The sequence below is a fragment of the Callithrix jacchus genome, chromosome 22 (genome assembly GCF_049354715.1).
Source record: "Callithrix jacchus isolate 240 chromosome 22, calJac240_pri, whole genome shotgun sequence".
NCBI classification, from domain to species: Eukaryota; Metazoa; Chordata; class Mammalia; order Primates; family Cebidae; genus Callithrix; species Callithrix jacchus.
In genome coordinates this window covers 46,936,087-46,960,196 of record NC_133523.1, presented here as the reverse complement: position 1 = coordinate 46,960,196, position 24,110 = coordinate 46,936,087, and the positions used below count along the sequence as shown (strand labels likewise).

The window sequence follows — 24,110 nt, the reverse complement described above, 5'->3', positions numbered from 1 at the left end:
CATCTCTACAAAAATACAAAAATTAGCTGGGTGTGGTGGTCCACACTTGTAGTCCCAGGGACTCGGGAGGCGGGACAGAAGCGCAACATCATCCAAGTCTGACGATAAGCGTGCTCTGCAAATGTATTACCGAGGTCAGCACCAGCGTTAACGCTGCTTTCCTCAAACAGTAACACTCTAAAGGGAAGGCCTTTCTTTTTTTTTTTCAGATAACAGAAAGCACTTCCCTTTGGAGGGCCACAGCGTGAGATCTTCTTGCCCCAGCCCTCCAGGCTTTTGGTTGGAAATTTCCTTGGACAGGCTAAAATGGACATAAACTAAAGATGCATTCATTTGCCCTGTCTGCGTATTTTCTGGAATCCAGAACATAAACCTCTAAAAGGACCATCTCTAGCTTCTTGCTTCAAAGGCTCAGCAGGTTAGCCTTGTTCATCAAGGGGCAATCCTCCTCCTCAGTTTTGTCCCCAAAGAGAAAAAGCAATGCCCACTAGACATACCTTATCTTTCACCAAGAGAATTGGGCTGAATTTCTAGAGAAGAGCAATGGATGTTGAGCCAAGTGTCCACCTGAGTTCCATCCAGTACAGGGACACACAGTCCTGATGGGAGCATCCAAAATGGAATGGAAAATGTTGAAGAATATGCACCGTCACACACACAGACATCCTCCAGGATAGATCACAGTCTAGGCTGACTCAAGAGGACCACTTGAGGCTAGGCACGGTGACTCATGCCTGTAATCCTAGCACTTTGGAAGGCTGAGGTGGGTGGATGACCTGAAGTCGGGAGCTCGTGACCAGGCTGGCCAACATGGTGAAATCCTGTCTCTACTAAAAGCACTGTAATCACCTGAGTGTGGTGGTGGGTGCCCGTAATTCCAGCTACCTGGAAGGGTGAGGCAGGAGAATTGCTTCAACGTGGGTGGCGATGTTTCTGGTGAGCCGAGATCGCGCCATTGCGCTCCAGCCTGGGTAACAAGAGGGAAACTCCGTCTCAAAATAAATAAATAAAAATAAAAGAACATAACGAGTTCAAGAGACCCCGCCTTGGAACAAGACAAAGCAAAAACAGAATCCCAGCCTCATCCAAGTCTGACTATAAGCGTGCTCTGCAGATGTATTACCAAGATCAGCATCAGCTTCAGCGTTGCTTTCCCAAACGGTAACGCTCTAGAGGGCTTCAAGTTCTTTTCTTTAGAATACAGAACGTGCTTCCCTCTAGAGGGTCACAGCTTGAGACCTTCTTGCTCCGGCACTCCGGGTTTTGTTGCTGGAATTTTCCTTGACCAGGTTAAACAGGACGCAAAAATAAAGATGCATTTATTTTTCCTGTTAGCACATTTTCTGGAATCCAGAACATACGCCCCTAAAAGAACCGTCTCCAGTTCTTTGCTTCAAAGGCTCAGCGGGTTAGCCCTCCTCATCAAAGGGCAATGCTCCTGACCTTTGTTCCCAAAAAGAAGAAGCAATGTCTATTAGACACACCTTATATTTGACCATGAGCATTGGCTGGATTTCTAGAGAAGAGCAATAGATGTTGAGCCAAGTGTGCACTTTGTCTCAAACAAACAAACAAAACCAAGAAATGTTAGCAGGGTGTGATGGCAGGCGCCTGTATTCCCAACTATTCAGCAGGCCGAGTTGGGAGAATCCCTGGCACCTGGGAGGTGGAGTTTCTGGTGAGCAGAGATCCTGCCACTGCACTCCAGCCTGGGCAACAGAGCAAGCATGCATCTTAAAAATTAAAAAAATAGGTTGGCTGTGGTGGCTCACGCCTGTAATCCCAGTACGAGGTTGGTAGATCAAGACCATCCTGGCTAACATGATGAAACCCTGTTTCTACTAAAAATACAAAAAAATCATCTGGGCGCCGTGGCACAAGTCTGTAGTCTCAGCTACTTGGGAGGCTGAAGCAGGAGAATTGCTTGAACCCAGGAGGTGGAGGTTGCAATGAGTGGAGATTTCACCACTAAACTCTATCCTGGATGACAGAGAGACTCCATCTATAAATAAATAAATAAAATATGAAAAAATAAAAAGAGGACCACTTGAGTTCGGGAGATCTCACTGGAAATGCCACCCACTTCAGCCTGAACACAGAGACCCTGCCTTGGGAAAAAAAACAAAAAACAAAAAACACAGAACCTCAACATCATCCAAGTTTCACTAGAAGCATACTCTGCAGAAGTACTACCAAGATCGGCATCAGCTTCAACCTTGCTTTTCTCAAACGGTAACGCTCTAGAGGGCTGCGAGTTCTTTTTTTTTTCAGAATACAGAATGCGCCTCCCTCTAGAGGGTCACAGCTTGAGACCTTCTTGCTCCCGCACTCCGGGTTTTCTTCTTGGAATTTTCCTTGACCAGGTTAAACAGAACACAAAAATAACGATGCATTCATTTTCCCTGTTTGTACATTTCCTGGAATCCAGAACATAAACCCCTAAAAGGACCATCTCCAGTTCCTTGCTTCAAAGGCTCAGCAGGTCAGCCTTGTTCACCACGGGGCAATCCTCCTGAGTTTTATTCCCAAAGAGAGAAAGCAATGCCCACTAGACGTACCTTATCTTTCACCAAGAGAATTGGGCTGAATTTCTAGAGAACAGCAATGGATGTTGAGCCAAGTGTCCACCTGAGTTCCAGCACAGGGACACACAGTCCTGATGGGAGAAACCAAAATGGAATCTAAGATGTTGAAGAATATGCACCGTCACGCACACAAACATCCTCCAGCACAGACCTAGGCTGACCCAACAGGACCACTTGGGGCTACGTGTGGTGGCTCAGACCTGTGATCCCAGCACTTTGGGAGGTCAAGGTGTGCTGATTGCCTGAGGTCAGGAGTTTGAGACCAGGCTGTTCAACATGGTGAAAGCCCTTCTCTACTGAAAACACAAAAATTAGCTGGGTGTGGTGGCAAGCGCCTGTAATCCCAGCTATCTGGGAGGCTGAGGCAGGAGAATCAGTTGAACCCAGTTGGCGGAGGTAGTGGTGAGCTGAGACTGCGCCGTTGCACTCCAGCCTGGGCAACAAGAGCAAAACTTCATCTCAAACAAACAACCATTAGCAGGGCGTGAGGGCAGGCGCCTATATTTCCAACTATTCAGCAGGCTGAGGTGGGAGAAACCCTGCAGTCTGGGAGGCGGAGTTTCCGCTGAGCAGAGATCCTGCCACTGCACACCAGCCTGGGCAACAGAGGGAGAGTGGGTCTTAAAAAATTAAAATAAATAAAAAGAGGACCACCTGAGATCGAGAGATGTTGCTGGAAGTGCCACCCACTCCAACCTGGGCAACAGAGACCTTGCCTTGGAAAAAGACAAAACAAAAACAGAACCCCAGCCTCATCCAAGTCTGACTATAAGCGTGCTCTGCAAATGTATTACCCAGATCGGCATCAACTTCAGCCTTGCTTTTCTCAAACGGTAACGCTCTAGAGGGCTGCGATTTCTTTTTTTTTTTTTCAGAATACAGAATGCGCTTCCCTCTAGAGGGTCACAGCTTGAGATCTTCTTGCTCCAGCACTCTGAGTTTTTCTGCTGTGATTGTCCTTGACCATGTTAAACAGGGCAGAAAAGTAAAAGTGCATTTATTTGCCCTGTTTGCGCATTTTCTGGAATCCAGAATATAAACCCCTGAAAAGACTATCTCCAGTTCGTTGCTTCAAAGGCTCAGCAGGATAGCCTTGTTCATCAAAGGTATATACTCCTGAGTTTTGTTCCAGAAAAGAAAAAGTAATGCCCAATAGACATACCTTATATGAAACCATAAGAATTGGGCTGAATTTCTAGAGAAGAGCAATGGATGTTGAGCCAAGTGTTCACTTGAGTTCCAGCACAGGGATGCAGAGTCCCAATGGAAGTATCCGAAATGGAATCTAAGATATGGAAGCATATGCATTGTTATACACACAAACTTCCTCCAGGATACACCACACAGAAATACCCAAGGCCAGGCGAGGTGGCTCATGCCTATCATTTCAGCACTTTGGGAGGCAGAGGCAGGTGCATCACCTGAGGCCAGAAGTTCAAAACCAGCCTGGCCAACACACCAAACTCTATCTCTACTAAAAATACAAAACCTTTGGCCAGACACAGTGGCTGATGCCTATGATTCCAACACTCTGAGAGACCCAAGGCGGGTGGATCACAAGGTCAAGCGATGGAGACTATCCACCAACGTGGTGAAACCCCACCTCTACTGAAAATACAAAAATTAGCTGGGTGTGGGCGGCTGCCTGTAGTTCCTGCTATTCGGGAGGCTGAGGCAGAAGGGCTTGAACCCAGGAGGCAGACATTGCAGGGAGCTGAGATTGAGCTACTGTGCTCTAGCCTGGTGATGGAGTGAGACTTTGTGTAAAAAAAAAAAAAATTTTTTTTTTTTTTGGGAAGAGGTAGTGTACAGATACTGGTACTTGATAGCCTTTTTTTTTTTTTTTTTGAGATGGGGTTTCGCTCTTGTTACCCAGGCTGGAATGCAATGACGCATTCTCGGCTCAATGCAGCCTCCGCCTCCTGGGTTCAAACGATTCTCCTGTCTCAGCCTCCCAAGTAGCTGGGATTACAGGCATGCGCCACGATGCCTAATTTTCTTTGTATTTAGTAGACACGGGGTTTCACCATGTTGGCCAGGATGGTCTCGATCTCTTGACCTCGTGATCCACCCGCCTCGGCCTCCCAAAGGGCTGGGATTACAGGCGTGAGCCACCGCAACCAGCCTAGATAGCCTCTTACGGAAAATCTGTTTCCCAGTTTTAAGCTGGAAAGTCACTGGAATAACTCCGTAAAATAATTAGAATTCATGGCTATGTAGATTTTTGGTATGCACAATAAGAATTGTGTACATTGGCTGGGTATGGTGGCTCACACCTATAATGCCAGCATTTTGGGAGATGGAAGTGGGTATATCACATTAGGTCAGGAGTTTGAGACCAGCCTGACCAACATGGTGAAAACTATTTCTACTAAAAATATAAAAAATTAGATGGGCATGGTGGCAGGTGCCTGCAATCCTAGCTACTCAGGAGGCTGAGGCAGGAGAATCATTAAACCTGGGAGGCAGAGGTTGCAGTGAGCCAAGAACATGCCACTGTCATTTCAGTCTGGGCAATAAAAGCAAAACTATGACTCAAAAAAAAAAAAAAAAAAAAGAACTGTGTAAAAATGGAAATGTCTGTGCTGATCCTCAACCATGCTCATGTGAACAATAATTCCCACACTTCAGGGTGTGCTTTCACAGTACACATTAAATACGTGGAATGACAGATCACCATGTAGCCTGCCAAATTCGTGATGGGTTCCATATTTAAGAGTATAAAAAAAATATTTCTCACACCTAAACAGCAAATCATTTCCTGTTCAAGTACATACCAGGTATGCTGTTTAGCTGAAGTAACAAGGTATCTATCCCTGTCCTGGGAGCCCTGTTTGGCAAAGCGTCTCCTTTGGAAGGGAACAGGTGGGAACACAGAGATCTCAGAAAAGAGAAGGGACTGCCAGGGGTTTCAATGGATTATGAAGATGCCCGGCCAGATCCCAAACTTCCCCAAAAGATCTCGAGTCCAGGCAGGAAGGACCGCTCGACTCCACAAACCAAATGACCTGGCCCTGGGCAGGAGTCTGTCATCAGATTCCGTGACTGAAAGACAGCCAAGGAGCAGAGTGAAAATCCCAGGGGCTCTCCCAGAAGATACCTGCTCCATCCAGATCAAACCCTAACTGTCCCCAGTCAGTCATGCCTGGCTCTCTTTTCCCCCCGGCTCATCCTGCCTGCACCGCTCAGTGCCCTGCTGTTCCCAGTCCTGATGCCTTCACTCCTTCCAGGGCCCCAGGGGGGTCACCTTGCAGTTCTCAGGGAGGGACATGGGGTTTGACACCTTGTGAGGTTCCCAGATCTCAGGCTCTGCCCGCCCCCCTCCATTCCCAAAGGATGTTCTGCCCAGTTATCCCAGCCTCCTCTTCCCTCCAGGGACCACCCTTCTGGACCACTGTGTCTATAATATAAAAATCAGGCTTGCCACAATGGCTCACACCTGTAGTTCCAGCACTACGTGAGGCAAGAGAGGTGGATCACTTGAGGTCAGGGGTTGAGACCAGCCTAGTCAACATGGTGAAACCGTGTCTCTGCTAAAAATACAAAACTTAGCTAAGTGTAGCGGCACTGAAATCCCAGTTACTAGGGAGGCTGAGGTAAAAAATCGTGCGAACTTGGAAGAAGGAGGCTGCAGTGAGCTGACAGATATTGCACCATTGTACTCCAGCCTGGGCATCACTACGAGACTCATCTAAGAAAGAGAAAAAAGAGGACCTCTTGAGCCAGCACAGCAGCATGGTGAAACCTTGTCTCTGCTGAAAGCACAAAAATTAGCCGGGTGTGGTGGCTCACGCCTATAATGCCAGCACTTTGGAAGGATGAGGTGAGTGGATCACCAGGTCAAGAGATGGAGACCATCCTGGTCAACAAGGTGAAACCCTGTCTCTACTAAAAATACAAAAATTAGCTGGGCATGGTGGTGCGCGCCTGTAGTCCCAGCTACTCAGGAGGCTGAGACAGGAGGATTGCTTGAACCCAGGAGGCGGAGGCTGAGGTGAGCCGAGATCGTGCCACTGCACTCCAGCCTGGGTAACAACAGCCAAACTCAGTCTCAAAGAAAAAAAAAAAAGGAATCACTAGAACCTGGGAAAGGGGGGCTGCCATGAGCCAATATCACATCATTGCACTCCAGCCTGGGTGTCACCACCAGATTCTCTCTCAAGGAAGAAAAACAAAAGGACCTGTTGAACTCAAAATATCTAGGTTGAAAGTGTCACCACACTCTAGCCTGGGGAACAAAGACCCTGTCTTAGAAAGAAAAGTAAAGCAAAAACAGACCCCGACCTCACGCAAGCCTGATTAGAAGCACGCTCTGCAAATGTCTTACCAAGATCAGCATCCACCTCCACCTTGCTTTTCTCACAGTTACCCCCTAAAGGGGGGCGCGTTCGATGCTTTTCTTTTAGACAACAGAACGCACCACCCTTTAGAGGGTCACAGCGTGACATCTTCCTGCTCCGGGACCGTGGGATTTTTGTGACATTTTCCCTGACCAGGTGAAAACGGACACACAGAAATGATGCATTCATTGTCCCTGTTTGCCTGTTTCTGGAATCCAGAGTATAAACCCCTAGAAGGAGCATCTCTAGTTCCTTCCTTCAAAGGCTCAGCAGGGCAGCCTTGATCATGAAGGAGCAATCCTGCTGATTTAGTCCCCAAAGAGAAAAAGCAATGCTTGCTAGACATACATTGTATTTAACCAGGAGATTGGGCTGGATTTCTAGAGAACAGCAATGGGTTTTGAGCCAGTGTTCACTTGAGTTCCAGTACAGGGCCACACAGACCCAATCAGAGCATCCAAAATGAAATCTAAGATGCCACAGAATGGACATAGTCCTACACACGTTCTTCAGAATAGACGATAGGCAAGGCAGTGAAAGGTCGTCAATAAAATTAGAGCAGAAGGGGAGGTGCGGTGGCTCAAGACTGTAATCTCAGTAATTTAGAACGCCAAGGTTGGCATATCACCTGAGGCCAGGAGTTCAAGATGAGCCTGGCCAACAGGATAAAATCATGTCTCTACTAAAAATGCAAAAATGAGACCGGGTGCGGTGGCTCACACCTGTAATCCCAGCACTTTGGGAGACTGAGGCAGGTGGATCATGAGGTCAAGAGATCGAGACCATCCTGGTCAACAAGGTGAAAGCCCATCTCTACTAAAAATACAAAAATTAGCTGGGCATGGTGGTGCACGCCTGTAATCCCAGCTACTCGGGAGGCTGAGGCAGGAGAATTGCTTGAACCCAGGAGGCGGAGGTTGTGGTGAGCCGAGATCGCACCATTGCACTCCAGCCTGGGTAACAAAAGCGAAACCCCATCTCAAAACAAAACAAAACAAAATGCAAACATGAGACTCATAGTAACGTGTGCCTGTAAATCAAAGAACCCTCTCACCCAGGCTCTGCAGTCGCTGGGACCCTGTGCCCGATGTCTGTCCGTATCAACTATCTTTGAAATGAGTCATCAAGACACGGAGCCTCATTCTGTGGGGTCCACTGAACTCAGGAGTGGGGACCTTTCTGACAAGAGAGACCCCATCTCTATCAAAAACTGAAAACTTAGCCAAGTGTGGTGGGACGCCCCATGTAGTCCCGATACCTGCAGAGCTAAATCAAGAGGACCACTGGAGACCAGCACAGCAACATGGTGAAACCCTGTCTCTGCTGAAAGCACAACAATTAGCCGGGCATGGTGCCACTTACCTGTAATCCCAGCTACGCGGGAAGCCGAGGTTAAAAAATCACTTGAACCCGGAAAGGGGAGGCTGCCGTGAGCCGATATCGCACCATTACACTCCAGCCTGGGTGACACCGCCAGTTTCTCTCAAGAAAGAAAAACAAAAAAACCTGTTGAACCCAAAGATCGAGGTTGGAAGCGTCACGACATCCAGCCTGGGCAACAAAGACCCCGTCTTAGAAAAAAAGCAGAAACAGACCCCGACCTCACGCAAGTCTGATTAGAAGCACGCTCTGCAAACGTCTTACCAGGATCAGCATCCACCTCCACCTTGCTTTTCTCACAGTTACCCCCTAAAGGGGGGCGCGTTCGATGCTTTTCTTTTAGACAACAGAACGCACCACCCTTTAGAGGGTCACAGCGTGACATCTTCCTGCTCCGGGACCGTGGGATTTTTGTGACATTTTCCCTGACCAGGTGAAAACGGACACACAGAAATGATGCATTCATTGTCCCTGTTTGCCTGTTTCTGGAATCCAGAGTATAAACCCCTAGAAGGAGCATCTCTAGTTCCTTCCTTCAAAGGCTCAGCAGGGCAGCCTTGATCATGAAGGAGCAATCCTCCTGATTTAGTCCCCAAAGAGAAAAAGCAATGCTTGCTAGACATACATTGTATTTAACCAGGAGATTGGGCTGGATTTCTAGAGAACAGCAATGGGTTTTTACCCAGTGTTTACTTGAGTTCCAGTACAGGGCCACACAGACCCAATCAGAGCATCCAAAATGAAATCTAAGATGCCACAGAATGGACATAGCCCTACACACGTTCTTCAGAATAGATCACAGGCAGGGCAGGAAAAGCTCCTCAATAGAATTTGAGCAGAAGGTCTGGTGCGGTGGCTCACGATTATAATCTCAGCAATTTAGGAGGCCAGGGTGGGTGGATCACCTGAGGTCAGGAGCCAACATGATGAAACCCTGTCTCTACTAAAAATGCAAAAAAATTACACTCTCATGGTAACCTGTAATCCCAGCTACTCAAAAGGCTGAGACAGAAGAATTGCTTGAATCTGGGAGGCAGAGATTGCAGTAAACTGAGATTATGCCACTGCACTCCAGCCCCAGAGACAGAGTTAGAAGAAAAGGAACAAACACACAAGCGTGGGTGAAGTGTGGTGGACCACCCTCTAATCCCAGCACTGTAGGAGGCCGAAGCTGGAGGATCACTTGGGCTCAGGAGTTTGAAACAGCCTGTGCAATATGACAAAATCTCATCTGTACAAAAATTCTAAAAGGTAGCCAGGTGTCGGGTGCATGCCTGCAGACACCTATTCAGGAGGCTGAGGTGGGAGGCGGAGGTTGCAGTGAGCTGAGGTCAAGCCACCACACTCCAGGTCTGGGCGACAGGGCGAGACCTTGTCTCAAAAAGACCCCAAGAGAGCACACAAGCAAAAATAACCCCAAAGTGATATGAGCCTTTACTGTGTGAAGAACAGTATTTTGTGTATATAATTATATTGTGTATACAATAATATTATATGATCAAATGTACATCATTTATTTTTGAGACCCGGTCTCAAATGAAAGAAAGTTCATCTATTGTACACTCACATAAAGAATAATTCCTACACGTAAGGGCTTGTTTCGGCAGCACACATAAACATACACGGACTGACAGAGACTGCAATGGTCCTGCACTAAGGTGACCCTCACAGTCATGATGAATCCCATACTGAAAATTAGGACAGGGAGCCAGGCACAGCGGCTCACACCTGTCATCCCAGCACCCAAGGTGGGTGTATCACCCAAGTCAGGCATTCAAGATCAGCCTGGTCAACACGGTAAAACCCATCTTTACTAAAAATACAAAAAGTCGCTGGGCGTGGTGGTGGTGCCTGTAATCCCAGCTACTCAGGATCAAAGGTGTGCTGAGTTCTTGGTATAGCCTAGAAATCAAAGGACCCTCCCACCCAGACTCTGCAGTAGCTGGGGCCCTGTGCCCGATATCTGCCCATGTCAACTGTCTTTGAAATGAGTCGTCAAGACACGGAGCCTCATACTGTGGGGTCCCCTGAACTCAGGAGTGGGGACCTTTCTGACAAGAGAGACCCCATCTCTATCAAAAACTGAAAACTTAGCCAAGTATAGTGCCACGCCCCATGTAGTCCCGGTACCTGCAGGGCTGAATGAAGAGGAACACTCGAGACCAGCATAGCCAACATGGTGAAACCCTGTCTCTGCTGAAAGCAACAATTAGCCTGGCATGGTGCCACTTACCTGTAATCCCAGCTATGCGGGACGCTGAGGTCAAACAATCACTTGAACCCGGGAAGGGGAGGCTGCCGTGAGCCGATATCACACCATTGCACTCCAGCCTGGGTGTCACCACCAGATTCTCTCTCAAGAAAGAAAAACAAAAAAACCTGTTGAACCCAAAGATGTAGGTTTAAGCGTCACCACATCCAGCCTGGGCAACAAAGACCCTGTCTTAGAAAAAAAGCAGAAAGAGACCCCGACCTCACGCAAGTCTGATTAGAAGCATGCTCTGCAAACGTCTTACCAGGATCAGCATCCACCTCCACCTTGCTTTTCTCACAGTTACCCCCTAAAGGGGGGCGCGTTCGATGCTTTTCTTTTAGACAACAGAACGCACCACCCTTTAGAGGGTCACAGCGTGACATCTTCCTGCTCCGGGACCGTGGGATTTTTGTGAAATTTTCCCTGACCAGGTGAAAACGGACACACAGAAATGATGCATTCATTGTCCCTGTTTGCCTGTTTCTGGAATCCAGAGTATAAACCCCTAGAAGGAGCATCTCTAGTTCCTTCCTTCAAAGGCTCAGCAGGGCAGCCTTGATCATGAAGGAGCAATCCTCCTGATTTAGTCCCCAAAGAGAAAAAGCAATGCTTGCTAGACATACATTGTATTTAACCAGGAGATTGGGCTGGATTTCTAGAGAACAGCAATGGATTTTAGGCCAGTGTTCATTTGAGAGATCCAGTACAGGGACACACAGACCAGTACAAGAGCATCCAAAATGAATCTAAGGAGTTAAGAATGGACACAGTCATACACACATTCTTCAGGATAGACGATAGGCAAGGCAGTGAAAGGTCGTCAATAAAATTAGAGCAGAAGGGGAGGTGCGGTGGCTCAAGACTGTAAACTCAGTAATTTAGAACGCCAAGGTTGGCATATCACCTGAGGCCAGGAGTTCAAGATGAGCCTGGCCAACAGGATAAAATCATGTCTCTACTAAAAATGCAAAAATGAGACCGGGTGCGGTGGCTCACACCTGTAATCCCAGCACTTTGGGAGACTGAGGCAGGTGGATCATGAGGTCAAGAGATCGAGACCATCCTGGTCAACAAGGTGAAAGCCCATCTCTACTAAAAATACAAAAATTAGCTGGGCATGGTGGTGCGTGCCTATAATCCCAGCTACTCGGGAGGCTGAGGCAGGAGAATTGCTTGAACCCAGGAGGCGGAGGTTGTGGTGAGCCGAGATCGCACCATTGCACTCCAGCCTGGGTAACAAAAGCGAAACCCCATCTCAAAACAAAACAAAACAAAATGCAAACATGAGACTCATAGTAACGTGTGCCTGTAAATCAAAGAACCCTCTCACCCAGGCTCTGCAGTCGCTGGGACCCTGTGCCCGATGTCTGTCCATATCAACTATCTTTGAAATGAGTCGTCAAGACACGGAGCCTCATTCTGTGGGGTCCCCTGAACTCAGGAGTGGGGACCTTTCTGGCAAGAGACACCCCATCTCTATCAAAAACTGAAAACTTAGCCAAGTGTGGTGGAACGCCCCATGTAGTCCCGATACCTGCAGAGCTAAATCAAGAGGACCACTGGAGACCAGCACAGCAACATGGTGAAACCCTGTCTCTGCTGAAAGCACAACAATTAGCCGGGCATGGTGCCACTTACCTGTAATCCCAGCTACGCGGGAAGCCGAGATTAAAAAATCACTTGAACCCGGAAAGGGGAGGCTGCCGTGAGCCGATATCGCACCATTGCACTCCAGCCTGGGTGTCACCACCAGATTCGCTCTCAAGAAAGAAAAACAAAAGGACCTGTTGAACCCAAAAGATGGAGGTTGGAAGTGTCACCACACTCCAGCCTGGGCAAGAAAGACCCCGTCTTAGAAAAAAAGCAGAAACAGACCCCGACCTCACGTAAGCCTGATTAGAAGCACGCTCTGCAAACGTCTTACCAAGATCAGCATCCACCTCCACCTTGCTTTTCTCACAGTTACCCCCTAAAGGGGGGCGCGTTCGATGCTTTTCTTTTAGACAACAGAACGCACCACCCTTTAGAGGGTCACAGCGTGACATCTTCCTGCTCCGGGACCGTGGGATTTTTGTGACATTTTCCCTGACCAGGTGAAAACGGACACACAGAAATGATGCATTCATTGGCCCTGTTTGCCTGTTTCTGGAATCCAGAGTATAAACCCCTAAAAGGAGCATCTCTAGTTCCTTCCTTCAAAGGCTCAGCAGGGCAGCCTTGATCATGAAGGAGTAATCCTCCTGATTTAGTCCCCAAAGAGAAAAAGCAATGCTTGCTAGACATACATTGTATTTAACCAGGAGATTGGGCTGGATTTCTAGAGAACAGCAATGGATTTTCACCCAGTGTTCACTTGAGTTCCGGTACAGGGACACACAGACCCAATCAGAGCATCCAAAATGAAATCTAAGATGCCACAGAATGGACATAGTCCTACACACGTTCTTCAGAATAGACCACAGGCAGGAAAAGCTCCTCAATAGAATTTGAGCAGAAGGTCTGGTGCGGTGGCTCACGATTATAATCTTAGCACTTTAGGAGGCCAAGGTGGATCACCTGAGATCTAGAGTTGGAGACCAGCGTGGACAACATGATGAAACCCTGTCTCTACTAAAAATGCAAAAATTATACTCTCATGGTAACGTGTAATCCCAGCTACTCAAAAGGCTGAGGCAGAAGAATTGCTTGAATCTGGGAGGCAGAGATTGCAGTGAGCTATTATGCCACTGCACTCCAGCCTGACAGAGTTAGAAATAAAGGAACAGAAATACACCAGCGTGGGTGAAGTGCGGTGGACCACCCTCTAATCCCAGCACTGTAGGAGACTGAAGCTGGAGGATCACTCGGGCTCAGGAGTTTGGAACAGCCTGCGCAATATGACAAAACCTCATCTGTACAAAAATTCTAAAAGGTAGCCAGGTGTGGGGTGCATGCCTGCAGACAGCTATTCAGGAGGCTGAGGTGGGAGGCGGAGGTTGCAGTGAGCTGAGGTCAAGCCACCACACTCCAGGTCTGGGCAACAGGGCGAGACCTTGTCTCAAAAAGACCCCAAGAAAGCACACAAGCAAAAATAACCCCAAAGTGATATGAGCCTTAACTGAGTGAAGAACAGTATTTTGTGTATATAATTATATTGTGTATACAATAAGATTATACGATCAAATGTACATCATTTATTTTTGAGACCCGGTCTCAAATGAAAGAAAGCTCCATCTATTGTACACTCACATAAAGAATAATTCCTACACGTAAGTGCTTGTTTCGGCAGCACACATACACATACATGGACTGACAAAGACTGTCATGGCCCCTGGACTAGGGTGACCCTCACATGATGAATTCCCATACTGAAAATTAGGACAGGGAGCCGGGCACAGCGGCTCACACCTGTCATCCCAGCACCCAAGGTGGGTGTATCACCCCAAGTCAGGCATTCAAGATCTGCCTGGTCAACACGGTAAAACCCATCTTTACTAAAAATATAAAAAGTCACTGGGCGTGGTGGTGGTGCCTGTAATCCCAGCTACTCAGGATCAAAGGTGTGGTGAGTTCTTGGTATAGCCTAGAAATCAAAGGACCCTCCCACCCAGGCTCTGCAGTAGCTGGGACCCTGTGCCCGATGTCTGCCCATGTCAACTATCTTTGAAATGAGTCGTCAAGACACAGAGCCTCATACTGTGGGGTCCCCTGAACTCAGGAGTGGGGACCTTTCTGACAAGAGAGACCCCATCTCTTTCAAAAACTGAAAACTTAGCCAAGGGTGGTGGGATGCCCCATGTAGTCCAGATACCTGCAGGGCTGAATGAAGAGGACCACTAGAGACCAGCATAGCCAACATGGTGAAACCCTGTCTCGGCTGAAACCACAACAATTAGCCAGGCATGGTGCCACTTACCTGTAATCCCAGCTATGCGGGACGCTGAGGTCAAACAATCACTTGAACCCGGGAGTGGGGAGGCTGTCGTGAGCCGATATCGCACCATTGCACTCCAGCCTGGGTGTCACCGCCAGATTCTCCCTCAAGAAAGAAAAACAAAAGGACCTGTTGAACCCAAAAGATGGAGGCTGAAAGTGTCACCACACTCCAGCCCGGGCAACAAAGACCCTGTCTTAGAAAAAAACCAAAAACAGACCCCGACCTCATGCAAGTCTGATTAGAAGCACGCTCTGCAAACGTCTTACCAAGATCAGCATCCACTTCCACCTTGCTTTTCTCACAGTTACCCCCTAAAGGGGGGCGCGTTCGATGCTTTTCTTTTAGACAACAGAACGCACCACCCTTTAGAGGGTCACAGCATGACATCTTCCTGCTCCGGGACTGTGGGATTTTTGTGAAATTTTCCCTGACCAGGTGAAAACGGACACACAGAAATGATGCATTCATTGTCCCTGTTTGCCTGTTTCTGGAATCCAGAGTATAAACCCCTAGAAGGAGCATCTCTAGTTCCTTCCTTCAAAGGCTCAGCAGGGCAGCCTTGATCATGAAGGAGCAATCCTCCTGATTTAGTCCCCAAAGAGAAAAAGCAATGCTTGCTAGGCATACATTGTATTTAACCAAGAGATTGGACTGTATTTCTAGAAAATAGCAATGGATTTTCACCCAGTGTTCACTTGAGTTCCGGTACAGGGACACACAGACCCAATCGGAGCATCCAAAATGAAATCTAAGATGCTGCAGAACGGACATCGCTGTATACTCATTCTTCAGGACAGACCATAGGTAAGGCAGTGAAAGGTCAATAGGATTTGAGCAGAAGGTCAGGTGCGGTGGCTCAAGACTGTAACCTGAGTACTTTAGGAGGCCAAGGTCGGCGGATTACCTGAGGTCAGGAGACCAGCTTGGCCAATATGATGAAACTCTGTCTCTACTAAAAATGCAAAAATTAGACTCCCATGGTAACAGGGACCTTGATCCCAGCTACTTAGGAGGCTGAGGCAGAAGAATTGCTTGAACCCGGGAGGGGGAGGTTGCAGTGAGCCGAGATCATGCCACTGCACTCCAGCCTGGGCTACAGAGTGATACTACCTCTAAAAAATAAATATATACATAAAATAGAGAGAACAGAAGTGCAGAATATGGGTGTGGTACAGTGGCTCACACCTCTACTCCCAGCACTTTAAGAGGCCGAGTCTGGAGAATCACTTGAGCCCTGGGCAAGACAGCAAAAAATACGTACAAAAAATACGTAAGTTAGACAGGTGTGGTGGTGAATTCCTGCAGACAGTTATTCGGAAGGCTGTGGTTGGTGGTGGAGGTTGCAGTGAACCGAGATTGTGTCCCGTCCCTCCACCCTGGACCACAGTGAGATTTAATGTCAAAATAAATGAATAGTTAAAAAACTACAAATATTAACTGGGTGTGTGGTATGCACCTGTAATCCTAGATACTTGGAAAGCTGGGGCAGGAGAATCACTGAAACTGGGGAGCCCGAGGCTGTCGGGGGCAACGTTCCTGGAGCTGCACTACAGCTGGGTCACAGAGTTGGACTCTGCCCCCAAAGGAGGACCATTGGAGCCCAAGAGACAGAAGCTGGGAGTGTCACTGTGCTGCAGCCTGGGGGAACAGAGACCCTGTCTTAGAAAGCAAAACAAAACAGAATCTCAGTATCATCCAAGTCTGGTGAAACGCATGCTTTGCAAATATATTATCAAGATCTGCATCAACTTCCATGTGGCTTTTCTCAAACGGTAATGGTCTAAAGGGAAGGCCTTTGTTTGCTTTCAGACAACAGAAAGCACCTGGCTTTAGAGGGTCACAGCATGAGACCTTCCTGCTCCAGCACTCAGGGTTTTTTCTTGGACTTTTCCTTGAGCAGGTTAAAATGGACAAAAAAATAAAGATGCATTTATTGGCCCTGTTTGGATGTTTTTTGGAATCCAGGACATAAACCCCTACAAGGACCATCTCTAGTTCCTTTCTTCAAAAATCCAAGTACTTACTTGAGTTCCAGTACAGGAAGTGTGCCCGGGAGGCTGAGGCAGGAGAATCGGTTGAACCTGGGCGGCCAAGTTTGTCGTGAGCTGAGTTGGTGCCGTTCACTCCAGCCTAAGCAACAGGAACAAAACTCTGTCTCAAAAAAAAAAAAGAAAAAATACATAAAATTAGCAGGGGGTGATGGCAGGCACCTGCATTCCCAACTATTTGGCAGGTTTAGGTGGGAGAATCGCTGGAAACTGTGAGACCAAGTTTGTTGTGAGCAGAGCTCATCACCACACTCAAGCCTGGGCAATACAGCCAGTGTGCATCTCAAAACATAAAGAGAACTGCCCGGCGCGGTGGCTCAAGCCTGTAATCCCAGCACTTTGGGAGGCCGAGGCGGGTGGATCACGAGGTCAAGAGATCGACACCATCCTGGTCAACAACAACAAAAAATACAATACTCAGCTGGGTATGGAGATGTGCGCCCACACCCAGTGACTCCGAAGGCTGACGTGGCAGGTGGAGTTGGCCGCAAGCCGAGATGGCACCACTGCACTGCAGCCTGGGTGACAGAGCCAGACCTTGTCGCAAAACAAAACCACACAAACAAATAAAAAAACACCCAAAGAGATATCAGAGTATTGTGTGTGTGTAGAAGGGGATCTGTGGGTATGTGACTGTGTTATATATGATAAGCATATATGATCAAATACACATCATATATTTTTGAGACCCTGTCTGAAAAAAAAATGTTCCATATACTATATGCTTAAATTTAAAAATCCCTACACGTAATTGCTGGGTTTGGCAGCACGCATGAAATAAATAATTACAGGACAGGCAGGGTGGCTCACGCCTAGAATACAAGGATTTTTGGAGGACGAGGCAGCTGGATCATGTGAATTCAGGAGGTTGAGACTAACCTGGCCAACATGGTGAAACTCCGCCGCTCCTAAAAATACAAAAATTAAAAATAAAGATACAAAAATTAGCCAAGTGTGGTGGGGCTCACCTATAACCTCGGCCACTCAGGAGGCAGAGGTTGCAGTGAGCAGAGAATGTGCCACTGTTCTCCAGACTGAGCCACAGAGCTGTCTGAAGGAAAAAATGGCAGGCGGGGGGAAACACTTGAGTCCAAGAGTCTAGCCTGGAAGTGTTACCACACTCCAGCCTGGGCAGCGGACACCCTGTGTTGGGAAAAATCTAAACAAGGACAAAACCCCAACCTCACGCGAGTCTGATTAGAATGTATTACCAAGATCGGCATCACCTTCAACGTTGTTTTTCTCAGACGGTAACTCTCTAAAAGGAAGCACTTTGTTTTATTTCAGACAACAAGAAGTGCTTCCCATTGGAGAATCACCGCATGAGATCTTCTTGCTCCAGCACTTTGGGAGGCCGAGGCGGGGGGATCACGAGGTCAAGAGATTGAGACCATCCTGGTCAACATGGTGAAACCCCGTCTCTACTAAAAATACAAAAAATTAGCTGGGCATGGTGGCGCGTGCCTGTAATCCCAGCTACTCAGGAGGGTGAGGCAGGAGAATCGCCTGAACCCAGGAGGCGGAGGTTGCGGTGAGCCGAGATCGTGCCATTGCACTCCAGCCTGGGTAACAAGAGCGAAACTCCGTCTCGAAAAAAATATAATATAAATTAAAAAAAAGAGGACCACTTGAGTTCCAGAGGTCTCGCTCGAAGTGCCACCGACACCAGCCTGAGCAACAGACACACTGCTGTGGTAAAAACAAAACAAAACATAAAAAGCCAGAACCCTACATCATCCCCGTCTGACCACAAGCATGCTCTGCAAACGCACTGCCGAGATCAGCACGAACCTCAACGTCGCTCTCCTCAAACGGTAACGCTCTAGAGGGCTGCGAGTACTTTTGTTCAGAACACAGAACTCGCTTCCTTCTAGAGGGTCACAGCATGAGATCCTCTTGATCAAGCACTCTGGGTTTTTGTTGGAATGTTCCTTGCCCTGGTTAAACAGAACGCAAAACTAAACATCCATTCATTTGCCCGGTTTGCACCTTTTCTGGAACCCAGAACATAAACCCCTAAAAGGACCATCTCCAGTTCCTTGCTTCAAAGGCTCAGCAGGGCAGCCTTGTTCATCAAGGGACAATCCTCCTGAGTTATGTCCCCAAAGAGAAAAAGCAATGCCCACTAGACGTACCTTATCTTTCACCACGAGCATTGGCTGGATTTCTAGAGAAGAGCAATGGATGTTGAGCCAAGTGTTCACTTGAGTTCCAGCACAGGGATGCACAGTCCTTATGGAAGCATCCAAAATGGAATCTAAGATAGTGAAGAATAAACACTGGCACTCACAGACATCCTCCAGGACAGACCATGGGCTAGGCCATAAAAGCTTCTTCATAAATTTTGAAAAGTAATACATGCCAGGCGCGGTGGCTCACGTCTGTAATCCCAGCACTTTGGGAGGCCCAGGCCGGTGGATCACAAGGTCAAGAGATCGAGACCAACCTGGTCAACATGGTGAAACCCTGTCTCTACTAAAAATACAAAAATTAGCTGGGCATGGTGGCGCATGCCTGTAGTCCCAGCTACTCAGGAGGCTGAGGCAGGAGAATTGCCTGAACCCAGGAGGCAGAGGTTGCGGTGAGCCGAGATCGTGCCATTGCACTCCAGCCTGGGTAACAAGAGCGAAACTCTGTTTCAAAGAAGAAAAAAAAAAGAAATACACAAGGCCAGGCATGGTGTCTCACACCTGTGATTTCAGCACTTTCCGAGGTGGAGGTGGGCGTATTACCTGAAGTCAGAAGTTCACAACCAGCCTGGCAAAACCCCATCTCTACTAAAAATACAAAACATTTGGCCAGACACAGTGGCTCATGCCTGTAATCCGGACACTTTGAAAGGCCCAGACAGGCAGATCATGAGGTCAAGACATGCAGACCATCCTGGCCAATATGGTGAAGCCCTGTCCCTACTAAAAACGCTAAATGAGCCACGTGTGGTGGCACATGCCTGTAATCCCAGCTACTAGGGAGGTCGAGGCAGGAAAATCGCTTGATCCCGGGAGGCGGAGATTTCAGTGAGCTGAGATCTCACCATTGCACTCCAGCCTGGGAAACAAGAGCGAAACTGCATCTCAAAAAAAAAAAAAAAAAAAAAAAAAAAAAAAAAATCAAATGTACGTCATTTATTTTTCAGACCCTGTCTCAAATAAAACAAAGTGGCATACATTTCATTCTCATGTGAAGAATAGTTTTTACACATGTGCCTTCTTCGGCAGCACACATGGAAATAAATGGAAAGACAGAGATTACCATGGCCCCGGCACCAAGGTGACACCCAAATTCATGATGGCCCCATATTTAAAATTAGGAAAAGAAGCCGGACACAGTGGCTCATGCCTGCAATTGCAGCACTTTCAAAGGCTGATGTGGGCGGATCACCTGAGGTCGTGAGTTAGAGACCAACCCAGTCAACATGGTGAAACACTGTCCCTACCAAAAATACAAGAAGTAGCCAGGTATGCTGGTGCGCACCTGTAATCCCACATACTTGGAAGGCTGAGGCAGGAGAATCACTTGAACCAGGGAGGCGGAGGTCGCAGGGAGCCAAGATCACGCCCTTTCACTCCAGCCTGGGTGATGAGAGAGAAAATCCAGCTTAAAAAAAAAAATAAATAAAACTAGAGAAAACAACAGCCCCCACCTAAACAGTCAATCATTTCTAGTTCAAGTATATCTCAAATAAACTGTTGACCTGAAATATAAACTAAACCACGCCCTGGAAAGCCCCCGTTGGTAATTCAGTTAAGGGTCTCCTTTGGAAGGTAATAGGCAGGAACACAGAGATGACAGCAAAGCAAAGGGACTGTTAGGGGTTTCTATGATTCTGCAGATGCCTGGCCAGATCCCAAAGTTCCCCCAAAGATCCCGACTCCAGGCAGGAAGGATCAATGGGCTCCAGAAACCAAATGAAGTGGCCCTGGGTGGGACGCTTTGTCATCAGATTCCATGACTGAAAGACACCCAGAGGCAGAGTGAAAATCCCAGGGGCTCCCTCCCAGAAGACACCTGCTCTGTCCAGATCAAACCCAAACTGTCCGAGGTTAGCCATGCCTGGCTCTCCTCTCCCCTTGGCTCATCCTGCCTGCACCGCTCAGTGCCCTGCTGTTCCCAGTCCTGATGCCTTCACTCCTTCCAGGGCCCCAGGGGGGTCACATCGCAGTTCTCAGGAAGGAACATGGGGTTTGCCACCTTGTGAGCTTCCCAGACCTCAGGCTCTGCCCGCCCCACTCCCTTCCCAAAGGATGTTCTGCCCACTTCTCCCAGCCTCCTCTTCCCTCCAGGGACCACCCTTCAGTGGTAAGATTCACACTGCAGACAGCCAGGACCACCCATTATCCTCAACAGGCCACCCATTCAAGATCGGTCTATGTGACATGCCCACAAGCCGCAGATCCAGAGCTAGAGAGATGTGGAGAGGCTGCCAGGGTCTGGGTGGAGGAGTGGGGAGGGCAGCGACTGCACGTGGGCATAAGCCTCTGTGGGGTGATGAAAATCTCCAAACTAGAGTGGTGGTTTCAAACGTCATACTAATGTTCGCCTACTGTCCCAGGTACAAGAAAGTGGGGAGGGGCGGAGGCAGGAAGATCTCTAAAGTCAGAGTAAGACCATTGTCTCTAAAATAAAATAATTACACTAAATGTGCACTTATGACTTCGTCATGCATCCTGCACTTTACTTTTATTTACCCAATAAAAACCCAAACCCCGATTGGGAGCAACGGCTCATGCCTTTAATCCCAGCACTTTGGGAGGCCTAGGCAGGCAGATCACAAGGTCTGGAGTTTGAGACCAGCCTGTCCAACATGGTGAAACTCCATCTCCACTAAAAAAAAGGAAAAATACACAAAGTAGCCTGCTGTGGTGCTGTGTTTCTGTAATTCCAGCTACTCGGGAGGCTGAGGCAGGAGAACTGCTTGAACTCAGGAGATAGAGGTTGCCGTGAGCCGAGATTGTGCCACTGCACTCCATCCTGAACAACAGGAAGACCCGAATTCAAAAATATTAGCTGGGTGTTGTGGTATGTGCACCTGTAATCCCAGGTACTTGAAAAGCTGAGTCAGGAGAATCGCCTGAACCAGGAGGCGGAGGTTGCAGTCAGCTTAGTTGCTGGCACTGCGCTCCAGCCTGGATCACAGAGCGAGAACGCCCCCAAAAAGACAACAATTTGAGCCCAAGATACCTAGGTTGGAAGTGCCACTGTACTCCAGCCTGGGCAACACAGACCCTGTCTTAGAAAACAAAAACAAAACCGAAACGGAACCTCGACATCATCCAAGTCTGACTATAAGCGTGCTCGGCAAATGTATTACCACGATCAGCATTCGCTTCAGTGTTCTTTCTCAAACGGTAACGCTCTAAAGGGCTGAAGGTTTTTTCAGAATACAGAACTCGCTTCCCTCTACAAGGTCACAGCTTGGATCTTGTTGGTAAGGTACTCTGGGTTATTTGTTGGAATTTTCCTTGACCAGGTTAAACAGGAAACAAAAGTAAAGACGCATTTATTTGCCATGTTTGCACATTTTCTTTCTTTTTTTTTTGAGACGGAGTTTCGCTCTTGTTACCCAGGCTGGAGTGCAATGGCGCGATCTCGGCTCACCGCAACCTCCGCCTCCTGGGTTCAGGCGATTCTCCTGCCTCAGCCTCCCGAGTAGCTGGGATTACAGGCACGTGCCACCATGCCCAGCTAATTTTTTGTATTTTAGTAGAGACGGGGTTTCACCGTGTTGACCAGGATGGTCTCGATCTCTTGATCTCGTGATCCACCGGCCTCGGCCTCCCAAAGTGCTGGGATTACAGGCGTGAGCCACCGCGCCCGGCCTATGTTTGCATATTTTCTGCAATCCAGAACATAAACCCCTAAAAGAACCATCTCCAGTTCCTTGCTTAAAAAGCTCACTAGGTTAGCCTTGTCCATCAAAGCTCAATCCTACTGACTTTCTTCCCAAAGACAAAAAGCAATGCCCTCTAGACATACCTTATCTTTCACCAAGAGAACTGGGCTGGATTTCTAGAGAAGAGCAATGGATGTTGAGTCAAGTGTTCACTTAAGATCCAGCACAGGGACACGTCCCGATGGGAGCATCTAAAATGGAGCTTACAATGTTGAAGAACATACAGTGTCGTACACACAAATATTCTCCAGGATAGACCACGGGCTAGGTCATAAAAACTCCTTAATGAAATTTGGACAGAAAAAAGCAAGTATGGGTGGGATGCGGTGGCTCACACCTCTAATCCCAGCATTTTATTTTATTTATTTTTTTGATACGGAGTTTCGCTCTTGTTACCCAGGCTGGAGTGTAATGGCGCGATCTCGGCTCACCACAACCTCCACCTCCTGGGTTCAGGCAATTCTCCTGCCTCAGCCTCCTGAGTAGCTGGGATTACAGGCACGCGCCACCATGCCCAGCTAATTTTTTGTATCTTTAGTAAAGACGGGGTTTCACCATGTTGACCAGGATGGTCTCGATTTCTTGACCTCAGGATCCACTTGCCTCGGCCTCCCAAAGTGCTGGGATTACAGGCGTGAGCCACCGCGCCCGGCCATAATCCCAGCATTTTAAAAGGTCAAGACAGGAGGATCACCTGAGCTCAGGAGTTCCAGACCAGCCTCAGCAACATGGTGTAACCCCACATGTACAAAAAATACAAGAGTTAGCCCGATGTGGTGGTGCGTGTGTGTAGACACTAATTCAGCAGGCTTCGGTGGGAGGCAGAAGGTACACTGAGCGGAGATCACACTACCGCACCCCAGTCTGGGCAATAGAGCCAGCCCTTGTCTCAAAAATAACCAAGCAAACAAAACACACACACACACACACACACACACACACACACACACACACACACATATTTTTAAAAATTACCTAATATCAGAATATTCTCTGTATTTACAACAGCACTTTGTGTGTATATTATTCATATGAATATGATGAAATATACATCATATTTTTGAGACCCTGTCTCAAAGAAAATTCCATAAATTGTATGCTCACAGAAAAATAATTCCTATACATAAGTGATTTCTTTGGTGGTACACATAAAAAAAAATTGGAATAATAGAGACTACCCTGGCCCCTGCACCAAGGTGACACCCAAAATCATGATGTTCCCACATTTATGTTTCTGTTTTTTCCTTTTTGTGGAGAACGGGGTCTCGCTATATTGCCCGAGCAGGTCTCAAACTCCTGGGCTCAAGCTATCCTCCCGCCTCTGCCTCCCTAAGAGCTGGGATTACAGGCATGAGCCACCATGCCCAGCGGTCCCAGATTTATCTATTGATTTTTTTATTATCTATTTATTTTGAGACAGATTCTCACTCTGTGATCCAGGCTCAAGTGCAGTGACGTGACGTCAGCTCACCGGAATCTCCTCCTCCCGGGCTCCAGTGAGTCTCTTGCCTCAGCCTCCTGGGTAGCTGGAATCACAGATGTGCACCACCACGCCCAGCTAATTTTTGTATTTTTAGTAGAGACGAGGTTTTGCCATATTGGCCCCGTCGGTCTTGAACTCCTGACCTCAGGTGATCCTCTCATCTCGGCCTCCCAACGTGCTGAGATTATAGGTGTGCGCCACCGTGCCTGGT

General features: G+C 47.9%; 2 long non-coding RNA genes across 6 annotated transcripts in view; both read right to left on the bottom strand.

Moving 5' to 3' along the window:
* Positions 1–14,023, bottom strand: part of LOC103790070 (uncharacterized) — a 39,162-nt gene extending 25,139 nt beyond the window's left edge. For 3 of the 5 annotated variants that reach the window (XR_013531095.1, XR_013531094.1, XR_013531096.1), the window contains exons 1-6: positions 12,198–14,023; positions 10,539–10,660; positions 8,288–8,407; positions 3,748–3,870; positions 2,559–2,656; positions 498–967 (exon numbers count right to left, since the gene is read on the bottom strand). This is a non-coding gene — a long non-coding RNA (uncharacterized LOC103790070). The remainder of the gene's footprint in view (positions 1–497; positions 968–2,558; positions 2,657–3,747; positions 3,871–8,287; positions 8,408–10,538; positions 10,661–12,197) is intronic. The other 2 variants (XR_008478481.2, XR_008478482.2) reach the window with 2 other exon arrangements.
* A 46-nt stretch (positions 14,024–14,069) lies between these two features.
* Positions 14,070–24,110, bottom strand: part of LOC103790072 (uncharacterized) — a 32,579-nt gene continuing 22,538 nt past the window's right edge. Inside the window, exons 7-11 of the long non-coding RNA XR_001908742.4 lie at positions 19,998–20,095; positions 18,659–18,780; positions 17,403–17,431; positions 16,500–16,626; positions 14,070–14,577 (exon numbers count right to left, since the gene is read on the bottom strand). This is a non-coding gene — a long non-coding RNA (uncharacterized LOC103790072). The remainder of the gene's footprint in view (positions 14,578–16,499; positions 16,627–17,402; positions 17,432–18,658; positions 18,781–19,997; positions 20,096–24,110) is intronic.